The 17631-nt window shown below is 49.4% G+C and overlaps 12 non-coding genes across 12 annotated transcripts; all 12 read left to right on the top strand.

Moving 5' to 3' along the window:
* The first annotated feature begins 1270 nt into the window (after positions 1 to 1270).
* Positions 1271 to 1344, top strand: TRNAN-GUU (transfer RNA asparagine (anticodon GUU)). The gene has a single exon. It is a non-coding gene; the product is annotated as a tRNA-Asn (tRNA).
* Positions 1345 to 1420: 76 nt separating this feature from the next.
* On the top strand, positions 1421 to 1494 carry TRNAN-GUU (transfer RNA asparagine (anticodon GUU)). The gene has a single exon. It is a non-coding gene; the product is annotated as a tRNA-Asn (tRNA).
* A 76-nt stretch (positions 1495 to 1570) lies between these two features.
* Positions 1571 to 1644, top strand: TRNAN-GUU (transfer RNA asparagine (anticodon GUU)). Its single transcript has one exon. It is a non-coding gene; the product is annotated as a tRNA-Asn (tRNA).
* Positions 1645 to 1720: 76 nt separating this feature from the next.
* On the top strand, positions 1721 to 1794 carry TRNAN-GUU (transfer RNA asparagine (anticodon GUU)). The gene has a single exon. It is a non-coding gene; the product is annotated as a tRNA-Asn (tRNA).
* Positions 1795 to 6799: 5005 nt separating this feature from the next.
* TRNAN-GUU (transfer RNA asparagine (anticodon GUU)) lies at positions 6800 to 6873 on the top strand. The gene has a single exon. It is a non-coding gene; the product is annotated as a tRNA-Asn (tRNA).
* A 76-nt stretch (positions 6874 to 6949) lies between these two features.
* TRNAN-GUU (transfer RNA asparagine (anticodon GUU)) lies at positions 6950 to 7024 on the top strand. Its single transcript has one exon. It is a non-coding gene; the product is annotated as a tRNA-Asn (tRNA).
* Positions 7025 to 8156: 1132 nt separating this feature from the next.
* Positions 8157 to 8230, top strand: TRNAN-GUU (transfer RNA asparagine (anticodon GUU)). Its single transcript has one exon. It is a non-coding gene; the product is annotated as a tRNA-Asn (tRNA).
* A 76-nt stretch (positions 8231 to 8306) lies between these two features.
* Positions 8307 to 8380, top strand: TRNAN-GUU (transfer RNA asparagine (anticodon GUU)). The gene has a single exon. It is a non-coding gene; the product is annotated as a tRNA-Asn (tRNA).
* A 1651-nt stretch (positions 8381 to 10031) lies between these two features.
* TRNAN-GUU (transfer RNA asparagine (anticodon GUU)) lies at positions 10032 to 10105 on the top strand. Its single transcript has one exon. It is a non-coding gene; the product is annotated as a tRNA-Asn (tRNA).
* A 4993-nt stretch (positions 10106 to 15098) lies between these two features.
* On the top strand, positions 15099 to 15172 carry TRNAN-GUU (transfer RNA asparagine (anticodon GUU)). The gene has a single exon. It is a non-coding gene; the product is annotated as a tRNA-Asn (tRNA).
* Positions 15173 to 15248: 76 nt separating this feature from the next.
* Positions 15249 to 15322, top strand: TRNAN-GUU (transfer RNA asparagine (anticodon GUU)). The gene has a single exon. It is a non-coding gene; the product is annotated as a tRNA-Asn (tRNA).
* A 76-nt stretch (positions 15323 to 15398) lies between these two features.
* TRNAN-GUU (transfer RNA asparagine (anticodon GUU)) lies at positions 15399 to 15472 on the top strand. The gene has a single exon. It is a non-coding gene; the product is annotated as a tRNA-Asn (tRNA).
* The last annotated feature ends 2159 nt before the right edge of the window (positions 15473 to 17631 follow it).

The raw sequence follows: 17631 nt of genomic DNA, 5'->3' as shown, positions 1-17631 counted from the left end.
CCAAAATGTCCGCCGCTTTGAACGAAGCCCCGGCGTCCGTTGCATCCGCGCCGGCATTACCGCGCGTTGTAGGCGAAACGTAACAAGAGCCAAACACCTTTCAGTATTTGCCAGGGCTACAGTGTGCAACTTGTTTTTCGTAGCTAAGCTATGGTACGTTATGCAATTCATTTTTTGTAACAGAGCCAATGTACAGAAATTGCACAGAGTTTTTGCCATGTTTGTGTGGGGTTCTGGATGGGAGAGATGCAGCCGCAACAATCTTTTCAGACGGGTGAAAGATGGAGGGCTAGGGCTGGCCCACCTGTTTGTGAGGCAATTAGTCGGACGGTTCTTTTTCTTCAGGAACAATGATAATTCATTTCTTCAATCGGTTTGCAAAGTTAGACTTGCGCATTTGTTACCCGAGTTTATTATAAGCTCTGAAAGTGTACCAGTGGCAGTGTTCGGATTCTATAAGGAAATTGTGCTGAGTGTTCGTTTCCTTGCTGTACGGTTTTCCAAAGAATATTTGTTTACGGTCACAAGAAAAAGGCTGCGCAATGATCTATTGGACAGCCTTTTTCCCCCACCTCGGTACCGAACTATGTACAGTCGAGGCCCAGGCCAGAATGTTTTCAAACGTGTTAAAAAAATGCAGGTACCGCCTGGTATGAAAACTTTCTTTTTCCAGCTACACACAGGAACACTATCAGTTGCAACGTTTTTAGAAGAAAGGGGCTTTTACATGCCATGGGGCTCAGATTGCTTCATATGCAAACAACCAGAAACAATAGACCATGTTTTTTTACACTGTTGGGCGGGGGTTTTCTTTTGGGATGTTCTACAGCGAACAATAAAGAAAGAATTTCCTCTTGATCCACATGGCATAAGGTATCTACCGATAGATGACGAGGACGGAACACCTTTCGATCAGATAATGTTAACTGGCCTCTACTGTATATGGCGAGCCCGCATGGCTGGCTTCTATTGCGATCCCGACGCGAGACCAGCCCGTGTTTTCTTTCGAGAACAAATAACACGTTTTCTTGATGTGCTTGCTACACATGAGTGCCCACCGCCTTGGATGGCCAGGATGGAACCCCTGGCTAATCTTAAAGAATATTAAACAACGCCAGCTCACATATAACAGGCGGCTTTTACTTATTAATTTTTGTTAACGGATGAGAAGTTCATCTGTCTGTGTATATATGCCCCTTATGTTGTCCTTCCGATGTACTGCTGATTACCGGCAATAAAAAAAAAAAAAAAAAAAAAAAAAAAAAAAAAAGCCTCCGTGGCGCAATTGGTTAGCGCGTTCGGCTGTTAACCGAAAGGTTGGAGGTTCGATTCCTCCCGGTGGCGAAGCTTGTCTTTTTTAATTATTCATACTGATATATTTTCTGTGGTGTGTGCATGCGGAGGAACGTGGACCAACGCCGCCTCCGTGGCGCAATCGGTTAGCGCGTTCGGCTGTTAACCGAAAGGTTGGAGGTCCGATTCCTCCCGGTGGCGAAGCTTGTCTTTTTTAATTATTCATACTGATATATTTTCTGTGGTGTGTGCATGCGGAGGAACGTGGACCAACGCCGCCTCCGTGGCGCAATCGGTTAGCGCGTTCGGCTGTTAACCGAAAGGTTGGAGCTTCGATTCCTCCCAGTGGCGAAGCTTGTCTTTTTTAATTATTCATACTGATATATTTTCTGTGGTGTGTGCATGCGGAGGAACGTGGACCAACGCCGCCTCCGTGGCGCAATCGGTTAGCGCGTTCGGCTGTTAACCGAAAGGTTGGAGGCTCGATTCCTCCCGGTGGCGAACCTTGTCTTTTTTAATTATTCATACTGATATATTTTCTGTGGTGTGTGCATGCGGAGGAACGTGCACCACCGCCGCCTCCGTGGCGCAATCATTTCTGCTTCCGGCTCCCGAGCTAAACGGATCGTAGGATCATGGGCTCCAATGGAGCGGCATATGCGGCTGTTAGCCGCGGCAACAGGCTTTCGACGGAGGAAGATAAGGATTTCCAGATTATTTTGCCTCGGCTACCTACAGGACGCATTGTTTTAAATACAGTTTTTTTGCACGGCGACGCTCGTGTTCGCCCGTTCCGTGTGGAAGATTTCCGGGACGCGCTTCAAGCTGTTGGTATGCTCTCTGGCGTCGTCGCCCTTGGAGCATACCAAATCAACCATGTATGGGCGGTGACGATGAAGACAGCCGAGGCTGCCGAAAAGCTGGCTGCCCTGAAGGAGCTACAGGTGAAGGGGCGTCGCTGCCTGGTCATCGACCCCAAGGAACAACAGGTGAAGCTTCGTATCCACTGGCTTCTGCATGGGGTGGACGACGAAGACGTCAAGACCGCGCTGGCCTCCTTCGGCAAAGTGACGGAAGTGACCCGGGAGCGCTGGCGAGTGGATGGCGTTTCCGACAAGGGCTCGACGACCCGAGCAGTGCTGCTGCAGCTGAAAGCCGGAATGAAAGTTGACGACCTGCCCCACCAGATCCGCGTCGCCGGCGAGCTTGCGCTGGTGGTAGCCCCAGGTCGCCCCATGCAGTGCCTACGCTGCCGGGGCTCTGGCCACGTTCGACGAGAATGCAAGGTTCCCCGTTGTTCCCGGTGCAGGCTTTTTGGACACAACGACGCGGACTGTGTACGCTCTTACGCAGTAGCCGCGGGCTCGGCGCAGAGCGAGCCGTCGGCATCAGAACATATGATGGACGTGACCGAGGCGGAGGAAGCGGCCAAGGGTGCTGGAAACAGCAACGTGGCGGCAGAAACGAGCGCGACGACCAAGCAGGCCGAAGCAGGAAGGAATAATATCCCTCCCCCTAAGGAACCAGCAGCTACAGTCGAGAGCGTGCAGACGGCCCCGCAAGAAAATGAGAGCCACCAGCGAGCTACGGATGCAACGCAGGCAGAGGCGGACGACAACGCGACCCATGCTAGCGCCCGCGTCGAATCCGTCTCGGCACCGGTCAAGAGATCCCTGCAGCACGAGGAGAAAGTCGACGGAAAGGCCGGCGGTGACTCCGAGCCACCACCCGCTAAGACGCTACCCGGAAGGCGCTCCACCATCAAGCCTAAGCCGAACTTGGAGGCTGACCGCAGGCTCACCCCGAAGCCGACCAAAGACGAACTCGGACGACGGCCACCGGATGGCCACGGAGGCGTCTAGCGGTCAGCTAGACGTTAAGGTGAGCACCATGCTCCGGGCCTTCTCCCCTCCCGTTTAAATCAGTAATGGCTACCAACCCGTCGCTTAGCCTCGGCACGCTAAACGTTCGAGGTCTGGCCGCCAAAAAGAAACAGAGTCAGGTTTACAGACTACTAGTGGACCACGACCTCGACGTTTTAGCCGTGCAAGAAACCAAGGTAGACGGCGAGGAGGAGACCGGGAGCATGGTGCAAAGGTTCACGTACAACTACTATACGGTAGTGAGCCACGCCTTAGGGACTTCGGCGGGATGTGTGTTGTTCGTGAGGAAGCTTCCAGGACTGGTTATTGACGGTTACTTCTCGTGCACTTCCGGTCGACTTGTCGTTTGTGATTTCAGTTATTGCGATGTCAAATGGCGCGTGTTGTGCATTTATGCACCTAATACAGTGCAAGAGAGGGCAACTTTCTTTTTGAACCTAAAGCATCACTTCTCTGTGCAAAAAACAATAGCCTGTGTAGGGGATTTCAACTGCGTATTGAATGCTGAGGATAGGTCTACGCGACGCGTAGTTTATGACAAAAGCAGCGATATCCTCGCACAAATTATACATGAGTTCGAATTAGAAGATGTCGCTGAGTGTTTTCGGGCTGACCGAGACGTGATGTACACTCACTTTCAGGGCACAAGTCACGCACGATTAGACCGGATCTATCTATCATACGATTTGGTAGAAAAATGCCAGTGCTATGCAGTTACGGCCATATCATTCTCGGATCACTGCCTGGTAAAATGCAGGGTAGGCAGCAAGAAAGAACGAAACAAATTCGTTTGGGAACTGTGGAAAATGAATTCTGAGCTGCTACGAGATGAAACTTTTAATGAAAAGGTAGTGGCTGCTCTGAATTCTTTTGCAACGGATAGTTCTATAAAGTTTGGCGAGGAATGGGAGTTATTGAAGCAAACCATCAAAATGAAAGCAATTGAGAGAAGTAGCGTACTGCGTTATGAAGAAAAGGCCAGTGAAAAGGATTTAAAAACATTGCTGGCAAAATTGGCGACGCTGGAATGCAAGCAACCGGGCGCTTATCAAGACGATATGCGCGCTGTTAAGAAAAAGCTCGAAGTGTTCGACGAAGAACGCTATCGAGGCGCACTCGTGCGTGCTAGAGCAGAAAGACTAACATGCGGGGAAACGCCAACGAAAAGAGCGATGGGACTAGAAAAAAAACATTCCAGACGTAAGCAGATTGAGGCCATTGAATATGAAGGGGTGGTATTAACCGATAACAATAACATAGGGCATGCGTTCCTTGAGCATTACAAAAAACTTTTTGCATTCAGGCCTGTCAACATGCACGATTTCAATAATTTATTTTTGCAACGAATGCCACAGCTGTCGTCTGAAGTTAAAGAAACCTTAGAACGACCATTAACAGAACATGAAGTGATGAAGGCCATCGAAGACCTGAATCCTGGCAAGTCGCCAGGTCCAGACGGTCTTTGTGCCGCCTGGTACAAATCTTTTAAAGGCCACCTAGCTCATATCTTAACCGCCGTTTACAACGAAGCATACGAACTGAAAATACTTCCACCATCCTTTGGCCAGTCCCATACCGTACTAATACCGAAAACAGAAGACACCGAAAAGCTCAAGCAACTTTCATCATACAGACCCATTGCGCTTACTAATTGCGACTACAAAATATTGATGAAGGTGTTGGCACGGCGTATGCAGTCAGTCATTAAGGATGTAGTCGGCCCACACCAGACGTGTGGAATTCGCGGAAGAACCATCTTTACTAACATTCATAAGTTGAAGTGTGTGCTGGAGTGTTGTGATGCCATGTGTGAGGCAGTTGCGATCCTCCAGCTAGACTTGGAGAAAGCATTTGACTGTGTTTCTCACGAGATATTGCTCACCATCCTTCAACATGTTAATTTTGGCCACATAATCACTGAGGGGGTGACCATGGCGTACCGGAGTTGCTATACGAGACTTATAATTAATCAAATGCTGGGGGCCCCCATTAACGTGAAGCGCTCCGTTCGCCAGGGTTGTCCACTCAGCCCACTCCTGTTTTGTGTTTACATAGAAACGCTATGTCAGGCCATCATTGAAAATGAATACATTAAGGGATTTTGCCTCCAAGCAGCAGAGGTGAAGTTATTGGCATATGCTGACGATGTGGCTGTATGTTGTAAAGATACGCAAAGTGTATTGAACGCAGTGAGTATCGTCAGACAGTTTGGTAATGCCACTAATAGCTTCGTGAACTGGCAGAAATGTTTGGGGTTTTGGCACGGGGAATGGGCGTCCACACTAGACCACTTTTCCAACGTAACCTGGGTCACGACGCCAGTTAAGTACCTTGGCGCACCCCTTGATGCCTACAAGGACAGTAGCGAATACTGGAAGGAGCGAACAAAAGAAGTAAAAGAAAAAGCCGACCGATGGAACGCCGTTCACTTGTCCATGTTCGCGCGAGCTACAGCGTGCAACACGTTTCTCGTGACAAAGATCTGGTACGTGATGCAGGTCCTACAGTGCTCTCGGATTAATGTGCAGAAACTGCACCGCGTGTTCGCTGTATTCGTGTGGGCATCGAGCTGGGAGCGATGCAGCCGAGATAATCTCTTCCGACGCGTGAAGGATGGTGGTCTGGGGTTGGCGCACCTTTTCTTGCGTCAACTGGTGAATAGATTCTTCTTCTTTCGAGATACAAACGACCCATTTCTGCGCACGGTGATCCAAATGAGGCTTTCAAGATCACTTCCCGAGTTTGTAGTAGGTACCGAAATAATGCCAGGATCTGTCCGTGGGTTCTTTCGGGAAATAGTTGATAGTGTTTCTTTTTTGCGTGTTCGTTTTTCAAGTGAATATTTGTGGAATGCAAAACGGAAAAAGTTATACCGTGATTTGTGTGATAGTGTATTGCTTGTACCCATGTACAGAGCCGTGTACAGTGGAGGCCCAGGCCTAGACGTCTTGAAAAGGGTGAAGATGATGCCAGTTCAACCAGCCACGAAATCTTTCTTCTTTAAATTACATACCGGTACCTTATCTGTTAAAATTTTCCTGGAACAACGTGGGTTCTACATGCCGTGGGGAACCCACTGCCTCATTTGTAAAAAACCGGAAAGCATAGATCATGTCTTCATCCACTGTTGGGAGGGGGTTTTCTTCTGGGACGTGTTGCAAAGGACTTTGAAAAAGGAGTTACCGATAGATCCACACGGAATCAGGTTTCTGGCAGTTAATGATGACGAAGGATTCCCGTACGACCTTATCATGCTAACAGGCCTCCACTGTTTATGGCGCGCAAGAATGGCGGGCTACCATTGTGACCCGGATGCCCGACCGGCGCGTTTATACTTTCGAGAATGTATGCAAAAATATGTAGAAGTGCAGAAGTTGCAACAGCCTGTTCCTGAGTGGCTGCCGAGGGTTGAACCCCTGACAGCGCTCAAGGAATTTTAATACGACAATGTCATGCCACAGTAGCGGACGGCAACGAATGTGTATATTACTGTTTCTTGTTCCGTTTTTGTATTCATTATTTCCTTTTTGTCTTTTTCTTTCGTTTCTGTGTATATCATTTAAGGAATGTGTGTTGTGGTGACATGTCGAGGATTGGCAATAAAGAAAAAAAAAAAAAAAAAAGCCTCCGTGGCGCAATCGGTTAGCGCGTTCGGCTGTTAACCGAAAGGTTGGAGGTTCGATTCCTCCCAGTGGCGAAGCTTGTCTTTTTTAAATATTCATACTGATATATTTTCTGTGGTGTGTGCATGCGGAGGAACGTGCACCACCGCCGCCTCCGTGGCGTAATCGGTTAGCGCGTTCGGCTGTTAACCGAAAGGTTGGAGGTTCGATTCCTCATGTGGGGTTCCGTTTGGGAGCGCTCTAGTCGCACTAATTTGTTCAGAACAGTGAAAAGTGGAGGCCTAGGGTTGGTTCATCTCTTTTTAAGACAAGTCGTGTCGAGATTTTTGTTCCTACGTGATCAGAAAGATACATTCTTGTGCACAGTCCTTCAAAGACGTTTGAGCAACGCGTTGCCTCAATTCGTTGTGTCCTCCGATTACAGCACAGGACCTAGGCTCAGAGGCTTCCTGCGAGAAGTCGTATTGGCCTTTGACTTCCTACATACGCGCTTTTCATTGAATTACCTTGCATCTGTTAAACGCAAAAGACTGTACAAAGATTTACTTGATGTATCATTGCCTGTGCCTGTCTATCGTTCTATGTACCGCGTTGAATCCAGAGGAAGAAACGTGCTCAAGCGAGTGAAGCGGATGCCGATACGGTCATCCACAAAAACCTTTTTCTTCCATTTACACAGTGGAACGCTCCCAGTGAAGCCATGGCTAAGAGAAAGGGGAATCTTTGTGCCGTGGTCCGTAAACTGCTCAAGATGCAGACAACCAGAGACGATTGAGCATATCTTTCTTGATTGTTCAGATGCAATGTTCTTGTGGGACATCCTACAAAGAACGTTGAAAAAGGAATTACCGATAACACCGTACGGCATCCGCTTCTTGCCAACTGAGAACGCAGATATGCCATGTGACATGTTTATGGCAATATGTTTACATAGCCTGTGGAAAACAAGAATGGATGAGCGTCATGAGAGGCTTGTTATTCATCCTGCGAGAGAGCATTTCATTGAAAGCGTGCTATATCTGCGTGAAGCTTATAAAACGAGAACAGAACCACCCGAATGGATGCATATATTGGATGAACTAGCGGTAATCAAATGTTTTTAACTATTCGCAACGGCCCAAGACGGTCATTGCTTTTACCATTATGAAGTGTATCTGTTTATGCCGTATGTGTATGTCGAAGACCGGCAATAAAGAAAAAAAAGAAAGTTCTGTGGCGCAATCGGTTAGCGCGTTCGGCTGTTAACCGAAAGGTTCGAGGTTCGATTCCTCCCGGTGGCGAAGCTTGTCTTTTTTTAATTATTCATACTGATATATTTTCTGTGGTGTGTGCATGCGGAGGAACGTGCACCACCGCCGCCTCCGTGGCGCAATCGGTTAGCGCGTTCGGCTGTTAACCGAAAGGTTGGAGGTTCGATTCCTCCCGGTGGCGAAGCTTGTCTTTTTTAATTATTCATACTGATATATTTTCTGTGGTGTGTGCATGCGGAGGAACGTGGACCAACGCCGCCTCCGTGGCGCAATCGGTTAGCGCGTTCGGCTGTTAACCGAAAGGTTGGAGGTTCGATTCCTCCCGGTGGCGAAGCTTGTCTTTTTTAATTATTCATACTGATATATTTTCTGTGGTGTGTGCATGCGGAGGAACGTGCACCACCGCCGCCTCCGTGGCGCAATCGTCACCGATAGCTTTCCCGTGCTCTCGTCGGTGCGGCAAGGATGCCCGATGTCGCCCCTTCTATTTGCTGCTTATCTCGAACCACTCTGTTTGGCGATCAGAAATAACGAGCGCATAGCAGGCTATCGGCTGCAGGCAGCACACGTTAAAATTTTGGCATATGCCGACGATATCGCGATTTTCTGCACAACCAAAGCGAGCATTAAGGAGGCAACGACTGTCGTTGAAAAATTTTGTGATTCAACTGCAGCCCAGATAAACTGGGATAAGAGTTACGGCTTCTGGCATGGTAGTTGGAAAGACGCGCCGGAGACCTTTTATCGACTGAAGTGGTCGACGTTACCAACCCAATACTTGGGTGTGCCTCTCGGAAATTACCGTGAACCTGAATCGTACTGGCTAGATCAAGTGTCGAAAGCAAAGGAAAAGGCTGACGGGTGGAGAGGAAAACAATTGTCAATGTTTTCTAGAGCCACTGTTTGCAACATTTTTTTAGTTTCTAAGATATGGTACGTTATGAATGTGTTGTGTGCTGCGAGGGTAAGCGTACAAAAAGTTCACCGTGTCTTCGCCATTTTCATTTGGGCCTCCACCTGGGAGAGGATGAGTCGAATGAACTTTTCCTCCCGGTCAAGAAAGGTGGGCTTGGTTTAGCTCATTTGTTTCTGCGACAAGTCGTCTCACGCTTTGTGTTTTTACGGGATCAAAACGATCCGTTTCTCCGGACAGTGATACAGGTACGGCTGTGTAGACAACTTCCAGGATTCATTGTTTCGACTGTTCACAATATGCCAGGAGCAGTGACTGGTTACCTACGTGAAGTGGTATGTTCATATAAGATGTTGAACGTACGTTTTTCACATCAGTACCTGTCCACCGTTACCAAGAAAAAACTATACAGAGATCTCGTGGACACGATGTTCCCTCCACCTTTGTACCGTTCTCCGCAACGTGGAGGCCCAGGACAAGACGTTCTAAAGAGAGTGAAAAAAATGCCAATACGGCCGTCAGCTAAATCTTTTTTCTTCAAATTGCACACAAACACACTTTCCGTTAAGACCTGGCTTCATGAGAAGGGTATTTTCATCCCCTTGGAGCACCGACTGCTTATTATGTAAAAAACCTGAAACAATAGAACATGCATTCTTAGATTGCTGGGACGCCATCTTTCACTGGGATGTTCTGCAGAGAACATTGAAAAAACAGTTACCCCTGGACCCATATGGAATACGCTTCTTACCGATTGATAACGCCGAGGATGTCCCGTATGACCTTATTATGATCTTGAGCCTCCACGCTATGTGGAAAACTAGATTGCAATTTCAAAACGGAGACATTGTTGTTCGACCGGCTCGGGAAAACTTCATTGAGAGTGTTGTGTGTGTAAGAGATGCGTTCAAAGCGCTGCCTGATCCACCACAATGGATCTCCTTATTTGATGAATTAGCGTTGTTAAAAAGATTTTAGTGCCGTGTTGGCCAAAGTGTGGTCCACACGTTTTATCTTTGTAAACCTTGATTGAGTACGTCGAAGTCGGCAATAAAGAAAAAAAAAAAAAGCCTCCGTGGCGCAATCGGTTAGCGCGTTCGGCTGTTAACCGAAAGGTTGGAGGTTCGATTCCTCCCGGTGGCGAAGCTTGTCTTTTTTAATTATTCATACTGATATATTTTCTGTGGTGTGTGCATGCGGAGTAACGTGCACCACCGCCGCCTCCGTGGCGCGCATTCTGCTTCCGGCTCCCGAGCTGAACGGATCGCGGGATCATGGGCTCCAATGGAGCGGCATATGCGGCTGTTAGCCGCGGCAACAGGCTTTCGACGGAAGAAGATAAGGATTACCAGATAATTTTGCCTCGGCTACCTACAGGACGTGTTGTTTTAAACACAGTTTTTTTGCACGGCGACGCTCGTGTTCGCCCGTTTCGTGTAGAAGATTTTCGAGACGCGCTTCAAGCTGTTGGTATGCTCTCTGGCGTCGTCGCCCTTGGAGCATACCAAATCAACCATGTATGGGCGGTGACGATGAAGACAGCCGAGGCTGCCGAAAAGCTGGCGGCCCTGAAGGAGCTGCAGGTGAAGGGGCGTCGCTGCCTGGTCATCGACCCCAAGGAACAACAGGTGAAGCTTCGTATCCACTGGCTTCTGCATGGGGTGGACGACGAAGACGTCAAGACCGCGCTGGCCTCCTTCGGCAAAGTGACGGAAGTGACCCGGGAGCGCTGGCGAGTGGATAGCGTTTCCGACAAGGGCTCGACGACCCGAGCAGTGCTGCTGCAGCTGAAGGCAGGAATGAAAGTCGACGACCTGCCCCACCAGATCCGCGTCGCCGGCGAGCTTGCGCTGGTGGTAGCCCCAGGACGTCCCATGCAGTGCCTGCGCTGCCGGGGCTCTGGCCACGTTCGTCGTGAATGCAAGGTTCCCCGTTGCTCGCGGTGCAGGCTTTTTGGACACAACGACGCGGACTGTGTGCGTTCATACGCAGTAGCCGCGGGTTCGGCGGAGAGCGAGCCGTCGACGTTAGACCATGTAATGGACGTGACCGAGGCGGAGGAAGCGGCCACGGGAGCTGGAAACGGCAAAGTGGCGGCAGAAACCGGCGCGACGACCAAGCAAGCCGAAGGAGGAAGGAATATCCCTCCCCCCAAAGAACCAGCAGCTACAGTCGAGAGCGTGAAGACGGCCCCGCAAGAAAATGAGAGCCACCAGCCAGTTACGGATGCAACGCAGGCAGAGGCGGACGACAACGCGACCCCTGCTAGCGCCCGCGCCGAATCCGTCTCGGCACCAGTCAAGAGATCCCTGCAGCACGAGGAGAAAGTCGACGGAAAGGCCGGCGGTGACTCCGAGGCACCACCCGCTAAGACGCTACCTGGAAGGCGCTCCACCCTCAAGCCTAAGCCGAACCTGGAGACTGACCGTAGGCTTACCCCGAAGCCGACCAAAGAGGAACCCGGGCGACGGCCACCGGATGGCCACGGAGGCGTCTAGCGGTCAGCTAGACGTTAAGGTGAGCACCATGCTCCGGGCCTTCTCCCCTCCGGTTTTCACCAATAATGGCTACCAACCCGTCGCTTAGCCTCGGCACGCTAAACGTTCGAGGTCTGGCCGCCAAAAGGAAACAGAGTCAGGTTTACAGACTACTAGTGGACCACGACCTCGACGTTTTAGTCGTGCAAGAAACCAAGGTAGACGGCGAGGAGGAGACCGGGAGCATGGTGCAAAGGTTCTCGTATAACTACTATACGGTAGTGAGCCATGCCTTAGGGACTTCGGCAGGGTGTGTGCTGTTCGTGAGGAAGCTCCCTGGTCTTGTTATAGATGGTTACTTCTCCTGTACTTCTGGTCGACTTGTCTTTTGTGACTTCAGCTATTGTAATGTCCAATGGCGCGTGTTTTGCATTTATGCGCCTAATACTGTGCAAGAGAGGGCAAATTTCTTTTTGAGTTTAAAGCATCATTTACATGTGCAAAAAATGATAGCCTGTGTAGGCGACTTCAACTGCGTATTGAAAGCTGAGGATAGGTCTACGCGTCGCGTGGTTTGTGACAAAAGTAGTGATATCCTGGCGCAGATTACACACGAATTCGAATTAGAAGATATCGCAGAATGTTTTCGCGGTCACGGACACGTAAGCTACACTCACTTTCAGGGCACAAGTCACGCACGCTTAGACCGTATCTATCTTTCATACGATTTAGTTGAAAAATGCCAGTGCTACACAGTTACGGCCATATCATATTCTGACCACTGCCTGGTAAAATGCACGGTGGGCAGGAAGAAAGAACGAAACAAGTTCGTCTGGGAACTGTGGAAATTGAATGCAGAGGTGTTACAGGATGAAACTTCTAACGAAAATGTAGTGGCTGCTCTGAATTCTTTTGGAGCAGACAGTTCTACGAAATTTGGTGAGGAATGCGAGTTGCTGAAGCAAAGCATTAAATTGAAGGCAATCGAAAGAAGTAGCGTACTGCGATATGAACAAAAGGCCAGAGAAAAGGATTTAACAACATTGCTAGAAAAATTTGCGAAGCTTGAATGCATGCAACCTGGCGCCTATCAACAAGATATGCGCGCCGTTAAGAAGAAGCTCGAGGTATTCGACGAAGATCGCTTCCGAGGTGCGCTAGTGCGCGCCAGAGCAGAAAGGCTATCATGCGGGGAAACGCCAACGAAAAGAGCACTGGGGCTAGAAAAAAAGCACTCGAGACGTAAGCAGATTGAAGCTATCGAATATGAAGGGCTGGTATTAACGGATAACAATGATATAGGGCGTGCTTTCTTTGAGCATTACAAAGAACGTTTTGCATTCAGGCCTGTCAACATGCACGATTTCAAGAAATTATTTTTGCAACGAATCCCACAGCTGTCGAGTGAGGTTAAAGAAACCTTAGAACGACCATTAACAGAACATGAAGTGATGAAAGCCATCGAAGACCTGAATCCTGGGAAGTCGCCAGGTCCAGACGGTCTTTGTGCCGCTTGGTACAAATCGTTCAAAAGCCACCTAGCTCCTATCTTAACAGCAGTTTTCAATGAAGCATATGGACTGAAAATACTTCCACCATCCTTTGGCCAGTCCCATACAGTACTAATACCGAAAACAGAAGAGACCGAAAAGCTCAAGCAACTTTCCTCCTACAGACCCATAGCGCTTACTAACTGCGACTACAAAATATTGATGAAGGTGTTGGCACGACGGGTCCAGTCAGTTATTCAGGAAGTAGTCGGCCCACACCAGACGTGTGGTATTCGTGGAAGAACCATTTTCACTAACATCCATAAAATGAAGTGTGTGCTGGAGTGTTGTGACGCCATGTGCGATGCAGTAGCCATCCTCCAGCTAGACTTGGAGAAGGCGTTTGATTGTGTTTCTCACGACATATTGCTTACCATCCTTGAACACGTTAATTTTGGCCACATAATCGCTGAAGGGGTGACCATGGCGTACCGGAGCTGCTATACCAGACTTATAATTAATCAGATGTTGGGGGGCCCCCATTAACGTGAAGCGCTCCGTTCGCCAGGGTTGTCCACTCAGTCCACTCCTGTTTTGTGTCTACATAGAAACGCTATGTCTGGCCGTCATCGAAAATGAATGTATTAAGGGGTTTAGTCTTCAATCAGCAGAAGTGAAGCTACTGGCATACGCTGACGATGTGGCTGTGTGCTGTAAAGACAAACAAAGTGTATTGAATACTGTTAATATCGTCAAAAAGTTTGGTAACGTCACTAACAGCTACGTTAACTGGCAGAAATGTTTGGGGTTTTGGCATGGAAGATGGGCGTCTACACCAGACCACTTTTCGAACGTAAACTGGGTCACGACGCCAGTTAGGTACCTTGGAGCACCCTTTGATGCCTACAAGGACAGTAGCGAGTACTGGAAGGAGCGTACAAAAGAACTAAAAGAAAAAGCCGACCGATGGAACGCCTGTCACTTGTCAATGTTCGCGAGAGCTACAGCGTGCAACATGTTTCTCGTGTCAAAGATCTGGTACGTAATGCAGGTCCTACAGTGCTCTCGTATTAATGTGCAGAAACTGCACCGCGTGTTCGCTGTATTCGTGTGGGCATCGAGCTGGGAGTGATGCAGCCGAGATAATCTCTTCCGACGTGTGAAGGATGGTGGTCTGGGGTTGGTGCACCTTTTCTCGCGTCAACTGGTGAATAGATTCTTCTTCTTTCGAGATACAAACGACCCATTTCTGCGCACGGTGATCCAAATGAGGCTGTCAAGATCACTTCCCGAATTCGTTGTAGGTACGGAAATAATGCCAGGACCAGTCCGTGGTTTCTTTCGGGAAATAGTTCAGAGTGTTTCTTTTTTGCGTGTTCGTTTTTCAAGTGCATATTTGTGGAATGTAAAACGGAAAAAGTTATATCGTGATTTATGTGACAGTGTTTTGCTGGTACCTATGTACGGAGCCCCGTACAGTGGAGGCCCAGGCCTAGATGTATTGAAAAGGGTGAAGAAGATGCCAGTTCAACCAGCCACTAAATCGTTCTTTTTTAAATTACACACCGGTACTCTACCTGTTAAAATCTTCCTTGAACAACGTGGGTTCTACATGCCATGGGGAACCCACTGCCTTATATGTAAAAAAACAGAAAGCATAGATCACGTCTTCATCCACTGTTGGGAAGGGGTCTTTTTCTGGGACGTGTTACAAAGGACTCTAAAAAAGGAGCTACCTATAGATCCCCACGGAATCAGGTTTCTGCCAGTATATGACGACGAAGGTTTCCCGTACGACCTGATCATGGTTACGGGCCTCCACTGTTTATGGCGCGCAAGAATGGCGGGTTACCATTGTGACCCGGATGCCCGACCGGCGCGTCTGTACTTTTGTGAATCCATGCAACGGTATGTGGAAGTGATCACGTTGCAACAGCCTGTTCCTGAGTGGCTGTCGAGGGTTGAACCCCTTACAGCACTAAAGGAATTTTAATCCGACAACGTCGTGCCACAGTAGCGGACGGCAGCAAATGTAAATATTACTGTTCTTTGTTCCGTTTGTGTATTCATACCTTTTTGCTTCCTTGGTCTTTGTTTATATCATTTAGGAATTTGTGTTGTGATATGTCGAGGACTGGCAATAAAGGAAAAAAAAAAAAAAAAAAAGCCGCCTCCGTGGTGCAATCGGTTAGCGCGTTCGGCTGTTAACCGAAAGGTTGGAGGTTCGATTCCTCCCGGTGGCGAAGCTTGTCTTTTTTAATTATTCATACTGATATATTTTCTGTGGTGTGTGCATGCGGAGGAACGTGCACCACCGCCGCCTCCGTGGCGCAATCGGTTAGCGCGTTCGGCTGTTAACCGAAAGGTTGGAGGTTCGATTCCTCCCGGTGGCGAAGCTTGTCTTTTTTAATTATTCATACTGATATATTTTCTGTGGTGTGTGCATGCGGAGGAACGTGGACCAACGCCGCCTCCGTGGCGCAATCGGTTAGCGCGTTCGGCTGTTCACCGAAAGGTTGGAGGTTCGATTCCTCCCGGTGGCGAAGCTAGTCTTTTTTAATTATTCATACTGATATATTTTCTGTGGTGTGTGCATGCGGAGGAACGTGCACCACCGCCGCCTCCGTGGCGCAAGGATTCTACTTCCGGCAGCCGAGCTGTACGGACGTGTGGATCGTGGGCTCCGAAGGAGCGGCTTTTGCGGCCACCGGCCGCGGTAACAGGCTTATGGACGATGACGAGGAAGCGAGCTACCAGTTTATTTTGCCACCACTGCCCAAGGGACCTGTCGTCAAAAACACCGTGTTTTTGCATGGCGACGTGCGAGCGAGGCCCTATAGGGTCGAAGACTTCCGAGATGCACTCATCCCGACTGGATTGCTGCAGGAGGTCATGGCACTTGGAGCCTACCAGATCAATCACGTATGGACAGTCACCTTCTCGAGTGACGAGGCAACGAAAAGGATGCTGGCGTTGAAAGAGCTCAACGTGAAGGGGCGTCGTTGCGTTATCGTCGACCCTCAAGACCAACAGGTACGCCTCCGCCTTCATTGGCTGCTTTATTGGGTGGCGGACGAAGATATAAAGGCAGCGCTAGCGGCCTTTGGCAAGGTCGTGGAAGTGACGAGAGAACGATGGCGTGTCAGAGGCGTAGGCGACAAGGACTCAACGTCGCGGAGCGTTCTGTTGTCGATGACCTCCCGCACCAAATCCGAGTTGCCGGTGAACTGGCCCTTGTCGTAGCGCCTGGACGGCCGATGCAGTGCCTACGATGCAAGGGTGTCGGACACGTCCGTCGCGAGTGCAAGGTACCGCGTTGCGCTCGGTGTCGCAGCTTTGGACACTCTGAAGATCAGTGTGTGCGCACATACGCTGCAGCTGTGGGGCCACCAGCGAACGAGGTCGTCGCGCAGATGAGGATGGATGCTGCTGAAGCCGAGGACGCTGCCAAGGGGGCTGGTGACAAGGAGAGCGCCAGCAATGCAGAGGCGACATCGAAGGCAGCGAAAGATACAGATGTATTTGTTACCCTCGAAAAGAAAGATGGGACGACAACGGGTCCTGCAGAAGAGCGGGCGAAAAGCAAGGAAAACTGCCTTGTAGTTGATGAAGCCGCATGCGAGACAGCAGGTGGGGATCCGCCCCCAACCAGCGACCCTATGGATACGAGCGGCAACGCTACCTTTAAGAGGCCGCTAGACGCTACCGATGGGAAAACAGCTGCAAAGAACCATGCCGACGGGCCACCTGCAAAGACAACTTTGACGAGAAGGAGCAGCTTCAAGCCCTCTCCAAACATTCATCGGGATAGGAAAGCCGGCGACAAGCCACAGCCGTCCGCGGACCACACCAGACCACCGGACGGTCCCGGAGGCGTCTAGCCGCTGGCTAGACGTTGTGGTGAGCACAGTGCTCCGGGCCTCTCTAACTTTCTCGTATTAGCAATGGCAACCAACCCAACGCTTAGCTTAGGCACGCTAAACGTAAGAGGTCTGGCCGCCAAGCGTAAACAAAGCCAAGTGTACCGGATGATGGTGGACCAAGACCTCGACGTTCTGGCCGTGCAAGAGACAAAGGTTGAAGGGGAGGAGGAGACCCGGGGCATGGTGCTAAGGTTTACGTCTTTATACTACGTGGTAGTGAGCCATGCTAAAGGTGCGTCGGCGGGTGTTATTTTATTTATTAGGAAACTTCCCGGCTTATCTATCGAAAATTATTTTTCATGCCCTTCAGGCAGGTTAGTGTATGTTGACTTTAATGTTGGTAATGATTCGTGGCGTGTTGTGTGTGTTTATGCACCTAATGTTTGTGAAGAGCGCACTCTGTTTTTTTCATCCTTAAGGACGCACATGTGCATGAACAAAAAAGTGATAATTCTGGGAGATTTTAATTGTGTACTCCGAGATCGGGACAGAACAGGCCGAAGAACAAATGACAAAAGCTGCCATGTCCTCGCTGAATTATTAACCGATTTCGACCTAGACGACGTGGCTGACTGTCTGGTTGGAACACGCGAGGTTCATTACACACACTTCCAGGGCAATAGTCCTGCGCGTCTAGACAGAATGTACGTGTCACTAGACGTAATACCCCTGTGTAACAGCTACGGTGTCACGCCTCTTTCATTCACTGATGACTGTTTGGTCAAGATGTATGTTGGACGCAAAGCAAAACACCACACTTTCACGTGGGAGTTGTGGAA

The sequence above is a fragment of the Dermacentor andersoni genome, chromosome 1 (assembly GCF_023375885.2).
Source record: "Dermacentor andersoni chromosome 1, qqDerAnde1_hic_scaffold, whole genome shotgun sequence".
Classification (NCBI taxonomy): Eukaryota; Metazoa; Arthropoda; class Arachnida; order Ixodida; family Ixodidae; genus Dermacentor; species Dermacentor andersoni.
Note: the sequence above shows the minus strand (reverse complement) of the source record. Positions and strands in the feature narration are given on the sequence as shown.